The sequence below is a fragment of the Lithobates pipiens genome, unplaced genomic scaffold (genome assembly GCF_037356315.1).
Source record: "Lithobates pipiens isolate NorthernLeopardFrog02 unplaced genomic scaffold, aLitPip1_a1.2 Scaffold_19, whole genome shotgun sequence".
NCBI classification, from domain to species: Eukaryota; Metazoa; Chordata; class Amphibia; order Anura; family Ranidae; genus Lithobates; species Lithobates pipiens.
This window is the reverse complement of record NW_027507764.1, coordinates 595,819,023-595,834,378: the sequence shown is the minus strand read 5'-3', so window position 1 is coordinate 595,834,378 and position 15,356 is coordinate 595,819,023. Positions and strand designations below refer to the sequence as shown.

At 44.4% G+C, this 15,356-nt stretch overlaps 1 long non-coding RNA gene across 1 annotated transcript; it reads left to right on the top strand.

The window, feature by feature from the left end:
• The first annotated feature begins 3,791 nt into the window (after positions 1–3,791).
• Positions 3,792–8,609, top strand: LOC143997829 (uncharacterized). Its single transcript, XR_013277743.1, has 2 exons — positions 3,792–6,075; positions 6,624–8,609. It is a non-coding gene; the product is annotated as an uncharacterized LOC143997829 (long non-coding RNA).
• Positions 8,610–15,356: the final 6,747 nt, after the last annotated feature.

Genomic DNA, 15,356 nt, shown 5'->3' with positions numbered 1-15,356 from the left:
TTACGTTTCCTGTTTTGATTATATATGTGTGTATTTCATATATTAGTTGCTGCTTTTTAGGTTAGGGTTTAATTTTTGTTAGGAGCGCGGTATTTCCTTCTTTCCAATAAATAAAACCAGGGCTGTCATTGACAATGTCCTTCGGCTGTGTACCTTGGAGTCTGGAAATGCACCGCCACTCACCCACATGTCATCTTTAGTCCTCCCTAGCCTATCTGATGGGCTTTCATCCACTCTGATGAAGGGGGCAAGGCCATGTAATTAAACCAGGATACAACTTCGGACCCCGCTTCTCTTATAGCCTTTGGGGCATTTTCGTAGTTCCTTGCTCAACAGTCGTGGCATCAGAAATTTCCATCCATGGTGGCAGCGCTCCTTTTGCCAGCTAATTAATGAGGGTGTTTCCAGCAATTGTTGATGTCACCTGGTGTTTTATTGGTGAGTTTTTTCTTGTGATATGGCCAGTCACTTTATTGTAAGTGCAATTTTACAATTTTTATCTATTATTCGGTGTGCTATTTTATGTGTTTCTCTCTCTTGCACAACCTTTTATTATATACAGAGTTGGCAACGATGAGCAAATGTGCTTTGTTTCCAGTAAAGCGCGGTACATTTGAGGATTTCGTTTCCCAGGAGCCATAGATTAAGACTTACAGCTTGGGTGAATTAGTACAGAGCATATGTATGATTGATGGATCCCCTCATCTCTTATAGATGGAACAGTCAATGCTGATCATTCGATAATTTGTTATGAGTTTTCTATAACATATTTACGATGGCACTGAAAGGAGTGGTGATCATGGTGTCCACCATCTGCTCAGTATCCCTCTATACTCAAGTCATCGGTCATATTGTATTTCTTGTTTTTTACTCCATAATCCATAACTTCTTCACCTGCCCAGCCCCCAGTCACATTTTTTTTTTTTTTTTTAAGGGAGTGGGGGGTGTGGAACACAGTCTGGACATAACTGACCCTAAGATCTTCTTCATCATTTTGGTTCATGTATACAACTGATGTGATCTAAGTCATACTATGTAGTCCTAATGGTGAGCCTAGCACTCTTTACCTGCCCAGCCACCGGTCACTTTAAGGGGGGGAGGGGGCTTGAGGAACAGTCTGGACATGGCTAACCTTCAGATCTTCTCCATCAGTTTGGTTCCATTACAAAGTCTCTTTAGTAAAGTGTCACACGTGTGTTCTGTAGCTCTACCTGATCTCTGAACACGAGTAGCTGTAAAGGTACATATCACTGAGGCGACACTGATCACCTTCTGAGGAACTCCTGCTATCCTCCGAGAGCCGGTCACCAGATCAGACTGGGTGCTGCCACGTCCATCATATTAGATGTGCCAATAACAGAATTTTCAGAACAAGGTTAAAGTTTTGGAGATGTAGATGAATGCTGACCCTCATAGGGTTGTAGTAAGATGGACCATTCTGGCTGTACTGGAGCATCAGGGGTTGGGTTTTTAACATGTAGATGGACCCTCTGCCCAATCTCACCGCCTTCTTATTTCCTCTGTTTGGGCTATTGTTCTAGAAAAGATGACATGACCTATTGTTGATGACATGACCTATTGTTGAGGACATGACCTATTGTTGACCTATTGTTGAGGACATGACCTATTGTTGAGGACATGACCTATTGTTGAGGACATGACCTATTGTTGGACCCTCTGCCCAATCTCAACCACCACCATATTTCCTCTGTATGGGGAATTGTTCTAGAAACATAGAATATCCACTTCTCCTACAATATAATTTATGTTCTAGATAGAAAGACCATCTTATCCCTAATATACCCCATAAAATATGGAGCACTTGTAGGACCAACATCGGTTTTTCATAGAATCAGAGGGACCCCTTTGCTGAATCAGAATCATTCTGGCTGTACTGGAGCATCAGGGGTTGGGTTTTTAACATGTAGATGATGTGATCGCCATATTATTGGACCCTCTGCTCAATCTCACCACCTTCTTATTTCCTCTGTATGGGTAATTGTTCTAGAACTGATGACATGACCTATTGTTGGTGACTTGTTGGATCTTCTGCACAATCTCACCACCACCATAATTCCTCTGTATGGGGAATTGTTCTAGAAATTATGAAATGACCTATATTGTTAATGATATGACCTATTGTGGGACACGCTGCCCAATCTCGCCACCGCCATATTTCCTCTGTATGTAGTATTGTTCTAGAAATTATGACATGACCTATTGTTGATGACATGACCCGCTGCCCAATCTCACCACGACCATTTTTTCCTCTGTATGGGATGTTGTTCTAGAACTGATGACATGACCTATTGTTGGACCCTCTGCCCAATCTCACCACCACAATATCTCCTCTGTATGGGGAATTGTTATAGAACTGATGACATGACCTATTGTTGAACTATGGTTGATGACATGACCTCCATATTGTTGGGCCCTCTGCCCAATCTCGCCGCCACCACCATATTTCCTATGTATGGGGTTGTTTTAGAAATAATGACATGACTTATTGTTGATGACATGACTTATTGTTGACATATGGTTGATGGCTTGACCTCCATATTGTTGGGCCCTTTGCCCAATCTTAATACCACCATAATTCCTCTGTATGGGGTATTTTTCTAGAACTGATGACATGAGACATTGTTGACCTATTGTTGATGGCATGACCTCCATATTGTTGGGCCCTCTGCCCAATCTCGCCGCCACCACCATATTTCCTATGTATGGGGTATTGTTCTAGAAATAATGACATGACTTATTGTTGATGACATGACTTATTGTTGACATATGGTTGATGGCTTGACCTCCATATTGTTGGGCCCTTTGCCCAATCTTAATACCACCATAATTCCTCTGTATGGGGTATTTTTCTAGAACTGATGACATGAGACATTGTTGACCTATTGTTGATGGCATGACCTCCATATTGTTGGGCCCTCTGCCCAATCTCGCCGCCACCACCATATTTCCTATGTATGGGGTATTGTTCTAGAAATAATGACATGACTTATTGTTGATGACATGACTTATTGTTGACATATGGTTGATGGCTTGACCTCCATATTGTTGGGCCCTTTGCCCAATCTTAATACCACCATAATTCCTCTGTATGGGGTATTTTTCTAGAACTGATGACATGACCTATTGTTGACCTATTGTTGATGACATGACCTATTGTTGACCTATTGTTGAGGATATGACCTATTGTTGACCTATTGTTGAGGACATGACCTATTGTTGACCTATTGTTGAGGACATGACCTATTGTTGACCTATTGTTGATGACATGACCTATTGTTGACCTATTGTTGAGGACATGACCTATTGTTGACCTATTGTTGAGGACATGACCTATTGTTGAAATATTGTTGAGGACATGACCTATTGTTGACCTATTGTTGAGGACATGACCTATTGTTGACCTATTGTTGAGGACATGACCTATTGTTGACCTATTGTTGAGGACATGACCTATTGTTGACCTATAGTTGAGGACATGACCTATTGTTGACCTATTGTTGACCTATTGTAGATGACATGACCTATTGTTGGACCCTCTGCCCAATCTCAACCACTACCATATTTCCTCTGTATGGGGAATTGTTCTAGAAACATAGAATATCCACTTCTCCTACAATATAATTTATGTTCTAGATAGAAAGACCATAAGACCATCTTATCCCTAATATACCCCATAAAATATGGAGCACTTGTAGGACCAACATCGGTTTTCCATAGAATCAGAGGGACCCCTTTGCTGAATCAGAGTCATAAAAAAAATGGAATATTTAAATGAAATGTTATTTGTGGTGATTGGAGGCCAGTGGTAGGCGCTGTCCTCAGATGCATGTTCCTGCTGGTGTCCCATGTGTCATACACCTCATTACTCGTCTCTCTCTGTCCCCACTATGTGTTCTTCATGTATTTTACACATTTACGTTCAGTTTGGAGAAACTTGAATGTGAAATTTTTTTGAATTATTTTTTTGTGCTGGGTGTGAAAACACTACTGACTACTGAGTCTCTACTTGTGCAAAGTTTTTTGTGGAGGTGACCTCTTTGTGTACCCGGGCACTCAGCTCTCAGACTGTTAAATCTCCTGGCAGTTGCCCCATTACATTTATCCACCGCCGCGTGCTGTGTCATTGTGCCTGAACGCTTCCACTGTCTGCTGTAATGTTAGGAACCATAACCACAAAAGCTTAGAAATGTTAAGCTCCAACCATACATTCAAAAACTTTTTTTTTTCAAAAAGTTGCAAGTTGAGTGAAGTGATCAGAACTGATGGAGTCTTTTGGTTTAAGGTGAACAGTTTTAAAGTGAACCCATGAGGATGGAAATCTAGAAGCTGCCATTGTTGACTTGTCTGTGAAGGTAGAGGCTTCAGGGTCGCCATCCTAAACCAGGGATTTCGGGCCGCATCAGCATCATGCTTGCCCTCAAAGGGCCAGTTTTATCTGTAAGACTAGATGTCCAGAGCACCCCATTCCCACCACCATCTGGAATCAAAGAGTCCCCCACCATTCCATACATCACAATGCACCCCCTTTACCTTGTTGAAGAAGCTGGGGGGGCAGATCTGGAAAGCAGAAAGTGCTGGGTCTGGAGCAGGACCAATGTTGGAGTCTTCTGAATGCTGAGACCAGGGGAGGTAGAGATGAGGGGTGCTGCAGCTGTGCAATGAAGTGCAGGATCTGTAGGAGGAGTCCTGTCCTCCTCTCTGCTGCCAACTGCTAAGACAGATATGGGGGGCAGAGAACAGCCTCTCTGTTGCTGCACTGCTGGTGGAGGAGTTCTGTCCTCCTCCCTGCTACCAACTGCTGAGAGGGTGGTGGGGTGGGGTGGAGGGGACGGAAACTAGCTAAATACATTCCATGTATTTCAAACCAAAAGGTGTATAAAGTCTTGTTCCATATAAAGCTTCCAGGGCCTAAGTATAAAACCTAATATGCTTCATGAAAGGAAGCAGTGGTCTCTCTGTAGAGGGCACATCTCCCGTCAGAGCTCTGCAATCTGCAGTGAGTAGGAGCTTCTCTGATTAAATATCTATCAAGGGCATGTTGGACCTCTGCGGAGAGAGACCAATGCTTCCACACGCAGAGCAAGGGTCCTTCTCTGTATCATTCTGTAAGACATTTTGTTTTGATTCCCCTGGAATGTATTTAGCTGAGAGAAACTGAGGATTCGGTTGGGCTGTAAAGGCAAGTCACCAACGGCCCTCGTATTTCCATCCTCCTTTTAAAAACTGAAGCCTTCCATTTATTGGTGAAGCTGAAATCACTTCATCTCCATTGTTCTGGTTTCATTGATGGCTTCCATGCTCTTCTAATCTTCATTGACCTCAGATTGGGGGTCATCGGTCATTTCTGCTGATAGAATTGTGGAACTCACTTAGAAAATATATTATTGATTATTTATTTGTTACTGTACATAAACCGAGGCTGCTCTTTTGGAAAACGACTCGTACCAAGAAGACTTGGGGGTAATTGTGCCTGAAACACACTCTTGAATGTGCATACTGCTGATAACTCGTCCATTGTGTAGGTCTCCTCCTCCTCCTCCTCCTCCTTTTTTTTTTTCTTCTCTCGTTCTTCCAAATTGGCCACCAAACGAGTCCTCTCCACCTTCTATCTGTTATATTTGTAGACTATAACTGTTCTTCTAAAGGTGATTGCACATCACTTACTCTTGTGAGGCCTTCGCAAAATGTCTGTATCATACTGACAGATAAAGGACTTGCTCGGTCATTTCTTTCCTAATTTTTAGGGATACTTTGTAGCATTTTTGGAGAGATTTTATCTTGTGTTGCTAGAAATGATGTTGGGAAAACGACTTCACGGCTTCTCCACCCCTCCTCCAATGTATCTGGCTTTCTAATAGTTCTTCCCATAAGATAAAAGTTGACTCTCTCTATCCAGAGCCATTCCCATGGTCCGGCTGGGGAAATTCCGCTCTATGTTGTTTAGTGTAGCCAGTTGTGGAAGGTGCTCTGTTTGGGGTGTCTTGATTTTAATGAGGGACAACTGGATAAGGGTTTGGGTTATTTACATCTTCTCACAAAAGGGAGAAGATGTAGGTAGGGAAAGGAGAAGGGTCTAGTCTTTAGGTTAGCATACTCGTTCTCACTACAACACTCACACACAAGACCTCCGTCTAATCTTGGAACACCAACATCAGATGGGCCCCAACAAATTGTATTCATGCTTGCAGGAATAAAGAAGACTTATCCAACAGGTCATCCTAAAGCTCATTATTGTCCTCCATCCCAAGCTCTTGAGTTCTAATACCGAACGGGTGTGGACAGTAAATATCCCCCGGGGGTCATGTTGGCCAATAGGGCCAGGACAAGGGGTGGGCGGGTCAGATGGGGGTACTCACACACAAGACCTCTGTCTAATCTTGGAACACCAACATCAGATGGGCCCCAACAAATTGCATTTATGCTTGCAGGAATAAAGAAGACTTGTCCAACAGGTCATCCTAAAGCTCATTATTGTCCTCCATCCCAAGCTCTTGAGTTCTAATACCGAACGGGTGTGGACAGTAAATATCCCCCGGGGGTCATGTTGGCCAATAGGGCCAGGACAAGGGGTGGGCGGGTAAGATGGGGGTAAGGGGACATAGGTAGTGAAAGGGAAAGGAGAAGGGTCTACTCTTTAGGTTAGCATACTCGTTCTCACTACAACACTCACACACAAGACCTCCGTCTAATCTTGGAACACCAACATCAGATGGGCCCCAACAAATTGCATTCATGCTTGCAGGAATAAAGAAGACTTATCCAACAGGTCATCCTAAAGCTCATTATTGTCCTCCATCCCAAGCGCTTGAGTTCTAATACCGAACGGGTGTGGACAGTAAATATCCCCCGGGGGTCATGTTGGCCAATAGGGCCAGGACAAGGGGTGGGCGGGTCAGATGGGGGTAAGGGGACATAGGTAGTGAAAGGGAAAGGAGAAGAGTCTACTTTTCAGGTTAGCATACTCGTTCTCACTACAACACTCACACACAAGACCTCCGTCTAATCTTGGAACACCAACATCAGATGGGCCCCAACAAATTGCATTTATGCTTGCAGGAATAAAGAAGACTTGTCCAACAGGTCATCCTAAAGCTCATTATTGTCCTCCATCCCAAGCTCTTGAGTTCTAATACCGAACGGGTGTGGACAGTAAACATCCCCTGGGGGTCATGTTGGCCAATAGGGCCAGGACAAGGGGTGGGCGGGTAAGATGGGGGTAAGGGGACATAGGTAGGGAAAGGAGAAGGGTCTACTCTTCAGGTTAGCATACTCGTTCTCACTACAACACTCACACACAAGACCTCCGTCTAATCTTGGAACACCAACATCAGATGGGCCCCAACAAATTGCATTTATGCTTGCAGGAATAAAGAAGACTTGTCCAACAGGTCATCCTAAAGCTCATTATTGTCCTCCATCCCAAGCTCTGAGCTCTTGTACCGAACGGGTGTGGATAGTAAACATCCCCTGGGGGTCATGTTGGCCAATAGGGCCAGGACAAGGGGTGGGCAGGAGGAGCAGCTGGCTTGGGCACAGCGGAGCAATGGGGATTGGAGAGATTGGACACAGGACAGTAAAACCCATTCTATGGCATGCATTAACAGTGGGGGAGGGGGCACAGTTCCACATCCTTGCCCCGGGTGCTAGTCAAAAATGTCCTGCTACTGCTGGCCAGTGTGTGACCTTCAACCCTCATTTATGGGAGGATCAATCACGGTCGCTGTTCTGCAGGCCATTGGTGGCTGTTTTATGGACTTCACCTGCCCTAGCAGGAAGCTACTTGTAGTCTGCTTCTTCGGAGGCCTATGTTGATATCAATTTTATCATCTCCAAGCCTCATTATAAAACAGTCATATGGAAATTCCCCTTAACCGTACCATGGAAATGGACCACTTGCACTTTTTTTTTTTTAAGGAACAACTTTTGCGTTAGCGAGAACCAGTTGGAGGTGAGTGGGGAAACCTCCACAGGTGAGGGCAACACTTTGTGTGCCGATGTAGGACAACAGCGGCGGGGGGTGCAATGCTTCGGTGCTGCCTTTTGGAGGCGCCATTCTGATAAAATTTGGCTTGACCCTTAAAAATATCTGCCGCCATTGTCAGCACTGCAAACTCGCTGGTTGGTGTAGAATGAGCCATAGATTACAAAACCGACTCGCCAATGGCATTGTACCGTCGCAGGAACTCTGAGACTTCTAGTAACACTGTAAGATGCCTTTGATTAGTTCACAGTCCAAAGAAAACGTCATTCCTCTTCTAGAAGCCTCTCCCAGGTCTGTTATATAAGCCATTGTTACCTACAGCTCCCCCTTGTGTTACCCCCTCTTCGTACTGTTCCCCTGGGTCTAGCCGAAGGAGGTCGGACATGTAAATAGCGCCGTCCCTTTCTGCCTGCCGCCTGGTTCCGGGGGCTGGAGGGGTCTTTTTTTTGGTGTTTTGGGCGTACGACATTCAATACTATGCACAATTTTTCCTCAGCATGTGTCTGAATGCAGAATGTAGAGGTTTTCTAGGAATATTATGTAAAAAAAAATAAAATACCTTATTTAAATGAATGAAAATTATAATAAACCAAATATTAGGATATCAGACTCTGGTTGTGTCTTCTGTGTGTGTGAGATTTTATTGTGTGTCATGGCAAGGCCAGCCGAGTACAAAGAGCGGAAATGTGCCGTAATCATGTGTAGCCAATCACAGCCCAGGTCATGGTGAAGGCCGAGTACAAAGAGCGGCGATGTGCCGCAATCATGTGTAGCCAATCACAGGACAGGTCAGGGTGAAGGCCGAGTACAAAGAGCAGTGGTGTGCCGTAATCATGTGTAGCCAATCACAGGCCAGGTCATGGTGAAGGCCGAGTACAATGAGCGGCGATGTGCCGTAATCATGTGTAGCCAATCACAGGACAGGTCATGGTGAAGGCCGAGTACAATGAGCGGCGATGTGCCGTAATCATGTGTAGCCAATCACAGGCCAGGTCATGGTGAAGGCCGAGTACAATGAGCGGCGATGTGCCGTAATCATGTGTAGCCAATCACAGGACAGGTCATGGTGAAGGCCGAGTACAATGAACGGCGATGTGCCGTAATCATGTGTAGCCAAACTGTATATAACCCCTCTTCTCTATACACCCCAATATATACCACCTCTCCTCTATAATACATCCCAATATATAACCCTCTCCTCTATACACCCCAATATATAACCCCTCTCCTCTATACACCCCAATATATAACCCCTCTCCTCTATAATACACCCCAATATATAACCCTCTCCTCTATACACCCCAATATATAACCCCTCTCCTCTATACTATACCCCAATATATAACCCTCTCCTCTATACACCCCAATATATAACCCCTCTCCTCTATACACCCCAATATATAACCCCTCTCCTCTATACTACACCCCAATATATAACCCCTCTCCTCTATACTACACCCCAATATATAACCCTCTCCTCTATACACCCCAATATATAACCCCTCTTCTCTATACACCCCAATATATAACCCCTCTCCTCTATACACCCCAATATATAACCCTCTCCTCTATACTACACCCCAATAAATAACCCCTCTCCTCTATACTACACCCCAATATATAACCCCTCTCCTCTATACTACACCCCAATATATAACCCTCTCCTCTATACACCCCAATATATAACCCCTCTCCTCTATAATACACCCCAATATATAACCCTCTCCTCTATACACCCCAATATATAACCCCTCTCCTCTATACACCCCAATATATAACCCTCTCTATACTACACCCCAATATATAACCCCTCTCCTCTATACTACACCCCAATATATAACCCTCTCCTCTATACACCCCAATATATAACCCCTCTCCTCTATACTACACCCCAATATATAACCCCTCTCCTCTATACACCCCAATATATAACCCTCTCCTCTATACTACACCCCAATATATAACCCCTCTCCTCTATACACCCCAATATATAACCCCTCTCCTCTATAATACACCCCAATACATAACCCTCTCCTCTATACACCCCAATATATAACCCCTCTCCTCTATACTACACCCCAATATATAACCCTCTCCTCTATACACCCCAATATATAACCCCTCTCCTCTATACACCCCAATATATAACCCCTCTCCTCTATACTACACCCCAATATATAACCCCTCTCCTCTATACTACACCCCAATATATAACCCTCTCCTCTATACACCCCAATATATAACCCCTCTCCTCTATACTACACCCCAATATATAACCCCTCTCCTCTATACACCCCAATATATAACCCTCTCCTCTATACTACACCCCAATAAATAACCCCTCTCTATACTACACCCCAATATATAACCCCTCTCCTCTATACTACACCCCAATATATAACCCTCTCCTCTATACACCCCAATATATAACCCCTCTCCTCTATAATACACCCCAATATATAACCCTCTCCTCTATACACCCCAATATATAACCCCTCTCCTCTATACACCCCAATATATAACCCTCTCTATACTACACCCCAATATATAACCCCTCTCCTCTATACTACACCCCAATATATAACCCTCTCCTCTATACACCCCAATATATAACCCCTCTCCTCTATACTACACCCCAATATATAACCCCTCTCCTCTATACACCCCAATATATAACCCTCTCCTCTATACTACACCCCAATATATAACCCCTCTCCTCTATACACCCCAATATATAACCCCTCTCCTCTATAATACACCCCAATATATAACCCTCTCCTCTATACACCCCAATATATAACCCCTCTCCTCTATACTACACCCCAATATATAACCCTCTCCTCTATACACCCCAATATATAACCCCTCTCCTCTATACACCCCAATATATAACCCCTCTCCTCTATACTACACCCCAATATATAACCCCTCTCCTCTATACTACACCCCAATATATAACCCTCTCCTCTATACACCCCAATATATAACCCCTCTCCTCTATACTACACCCCAATATATAACCCCTCTCCTCTATACACCCCAATATATAACCCTCTCCTCTATACTACACCCCAATAAATAACCCCTCTCCTCTATACTACACCCCAATATATAACCCCTCTCCTCTATACTACACCCCAATATATAACCCTCTCCTCTATACACCCCAATATATAACCCCTCTCCTCTATAATACACCCCAATATATAACCCTCTCCTCTATACACCCCAATATATAACCCCTCTCCTCTATACACCCCAATATATAACCCTCTCTATACTACACCCCAATATATAACCCCTCTCCTCTATACTACACCCCAATATATAACCCTCTCCTCTATACACCCCAATATATAACCCCTCTCCTCTATACTACACCCCAATATATAACCCCTCTCCTCTATACACCCCAATATATAACCCTCTCCTCTATACTACACCCCAATATATAACCCCTCTCCTCTATACTACACCCCAATATATAACCCCTCTCCTCTATACTACACCCCAATATATAACCCTCTCCTCTATACACCCCAATATATAACCCCTCTCCTCTATACTACACCCCAATATATAACCCTCTCCTCTATACACCCCAATATATAACCCTCTCCTCTATACACCCCAATATATAACCCCTCTCCTCTATACACCCCAATATATAACCCCTCTCCTCTATACACCCCAATATATAACCCCTCTCCTCTATACACCCCAATATATAACCCTCTCCTCTATACACCCCAATATATAACTCCTCTCCTCTATACACCCCAATATATAACCCTCTCCTCTATACTACACCCCAATATATAACCCCTCTCCTCTATACTACACCCCAATATATAACCCTCTCCTCTATACACCCCAATATATAACCCCTCTGCTCTATACTACACCCCAATATATAACCCTCTCCTCTATACACCCCAATATATAACCCTCTCCTCTATACACCCCAATATATAACCCCTCTCCTCTATACACCCCAATATATAACCCCTCTCCTCTATACACCCCAATATATAACCCTCTCCTTTATACACCCCAATATATAAACCTCTCATCTATAATACATCCCAATATATAACCCCTCTCCTCTATACTACACCCCAATATATAACCATCTCCTCTATACACCCCAATATATAAGCCTCTCTTCTATACTACACCCCAATATATAACCATCTCCTCTATACACCCCAATATATAACCCTCTCTTCTATACTACACCCCAATATATAACCCTCTCCTCTATACACCCCAATATATAACTCCTCTCCTCTATACTACACCCCAATATATAACTCCTCTCCTCTATACTACACCCCAATATATAAACCTCTCCTCTATAATACATCCCAATATATAACCCCTCTCCTCTATACACCCCAATATATAACCCCTCTCCTCTATACACCCCAATATATAACCCTCTCCTCTATACACCCCAATATATAACCCTCTCCTCTATACACCCCAATATATAACCCTCTCCTCTATACTACACCCCAATATATAACCCCTCTCCTCTATACTACACCCCAATATATAACCCTCTCCTCTATACTAGGGATGAGGTTTGTGCTTGAGTCAAACCCATGTTCAACTCGAACATCGTCTGTTCGTCCATTCGGCGATTCCCGAACATTATGGGGCGTTCGCACCAAATTCGAGTGGTGCGTCACGGCCCATAATTCACTGCGGCATCGCAGTGCATTGCTGGCTGATGATTGGCCAAGCATGCACTATGACCCGCATGCTTGGCCAATCACAGTGCCGTCTGTGCAGAGAGCCATAATTGGCCAAAGCCAGGGTGGCTTTGGCCAATTATGGTTCAGGGGGTTTAGTACACGCGCCACACAATATAAGGCTGTCTGCGTGGCGGCCTTGTGTAGTGTGTTGCGGCGGCGGAGACAGAGAGACAGTGTGATTTCATTTGAGTTAGATAGAGCAGGCAGGAGGCTAGTCAGTTAGCTGCAGTTTTGTGTATATATATATATATACACACACACACACACACACACACACACACACTGTATTCAGTTTAGCTAGATTCGTTCCTTTGTACTGTGTCCTTTGCACAGTGTTCACTTAAAGCTACCCCAATTGCTGGTGTTCTTTTGATCCTATACCACAGGCAGCTGTAGCAGTTACAGTCGGGGTATTGTGCCATCTGCACAGTGTGCACCTAAAGCTACCCCAATTGCTGGTGTTCTTTTGATCCTATACCACAGGCAGCTGCAGTAATTACAGTTGGTGTATTGTGTCATCTGCACAGTGTACACCTAAAGCTACCCCAGGCACCACATGCTTGATCAGACATATGTCGATCTGTCATGCCGTTAGTTGGTAAGCGTACCCAAAAGACCCACACCAAAGAACAAAGCTGACCTCTCCTTGCTCCTCATCAGCTGGGGTCTCCAACCCCACTAGACCTTCAGTCCTCTCTGAAACCTGCACTGAGAGGAATGAAGGTGTAGAATTAGGTGTGTCACAGCCAAGTACTTGCGGGCAATCTGCTAGCGGTACACCGAAGTTCACTCCCAGCCATCCACATGCCCAGCAGTTGAATGCTAGCTTGGATAAATTGCTAGCACTTCAACTGCTGCCTTTTCAGTTGGTAGACTCGCCCCCCTTCCGTGAGTTTGTACAATGTGCGGTTCCTCAGTGGCAGGTCCCCAAACGTCACTTTTTCTCACGGAAGGCGATTCCGGCTCTCTACCGGCATGTGGAAGTCAATGTCTTGGCCTCGCTGGACAGGGCGGTCAGCGATAAGGTGCATATTACCGCTGACTCATGGTCCAGCAGGCATGGACAGGGACGTTACCTATCTGGCAGCTGGGAAGGATGCAGGACTAGGTTCAGTAGTGTTGGAGGTTGTTCCGCCACCACGCCTCAAAAATGCTACTATTGGTTGTGACACACCTCTCTCCTCCACCCCCTCCTCTTCTTCCTCCATGGCTTCTTCCAGTGCTCTGTCCTCAGAACCAGCGGTGCTCCGTAGGCGTTCAAGGGGCTACGCAAGTACGCAGGCAAAAAGATGCCATGCCATGCTTGAGCTGGTGTGCTTGGGGGACAGGAGCCACACTGGGGCAGAGATTCTGTCAGCTCTGTAGGGGCAGGCTGAGAGTTGGTTGACGCCACACCAGCTTAAACCAGGCATAGTGTTTTGCAACAATGGCACCAACCTCCTCTCCTCCCTCCGACAGGGACAACTGACCCATGTGCTCTGTGTGGCTCACATCCTTAACCTGGTGGTGCAGCGGTTCTTGGGCAGGTACCCGGGCTTACAGGATGTCCGGAGGCAGGACAAGAAAGTCTGCGTGCATTTCCTCTCCTCTATACTACACCCCAATATATAACCCCTCTCCTCTATACACCCCAATATATAACACCTCTCCTCTATACAACCCAATATATAACCCCTCTCCTCTATACAACCCAATATATAACCCCTCTCCTCTATACTACACCCCAATATATAACCCTCTCCTCTATACACCCCAATATATAACCCTCTCCTCTATACTACACCCCAATATATAACTCCCATCCTCTATACTACACCCCAATATATACCACCTCTCCTCTATACACCCCAATATATAACCCCCCTCTCTATACTACACCCTAATATATAACTCCTCTCCTCTATACTACACCCCAATATATAACCCCTCTCCTCTATGCTACACCCCAATATATAACCCTCTCCTCTATACACCCCAATATATAACCCTCTCCTCTATACACTTCAATATATAAATCTCTCCTCTATACACTTCAATATATAACTCCTCTCCTCTATACTACACCCCAATATATAACTCCTCTCCTCTATACTACACCCCAATATATAACACCTCTCCTCAATACTACACCCCAATATATAACTCCTCTCCTCTATACTACACCCCAATATATAACTCCTCTCCTCTATACTACACCCCAATGTATAACCCTCTCCTCAATACTACACCCCAATATATAACTCCTCTCCTCTATACTACACCCCAATATATAACTCCTCTCCTCTATACTACACCCCAATATATAACCCCTCTCCTCTATACACCCCAATATATAACCCTCTCCTCTATACTACACCCCAATATATAACCCCTCTCCTCTATACACCCCAATATATAACCCTCTCCTCTATATACCCCAATATATAACCCTCTCCTCTATACTACACCCCAATATATAACCCCTCTCCTCTATACACCCCAATATATAACCCTCTCCTCTATACACCCCAATATATATCCCTCTCCTCTATACTACACCCCAATATATAACCCCTCTCCTCTATACACCCCAATATATAATCCTCTCCTCTATA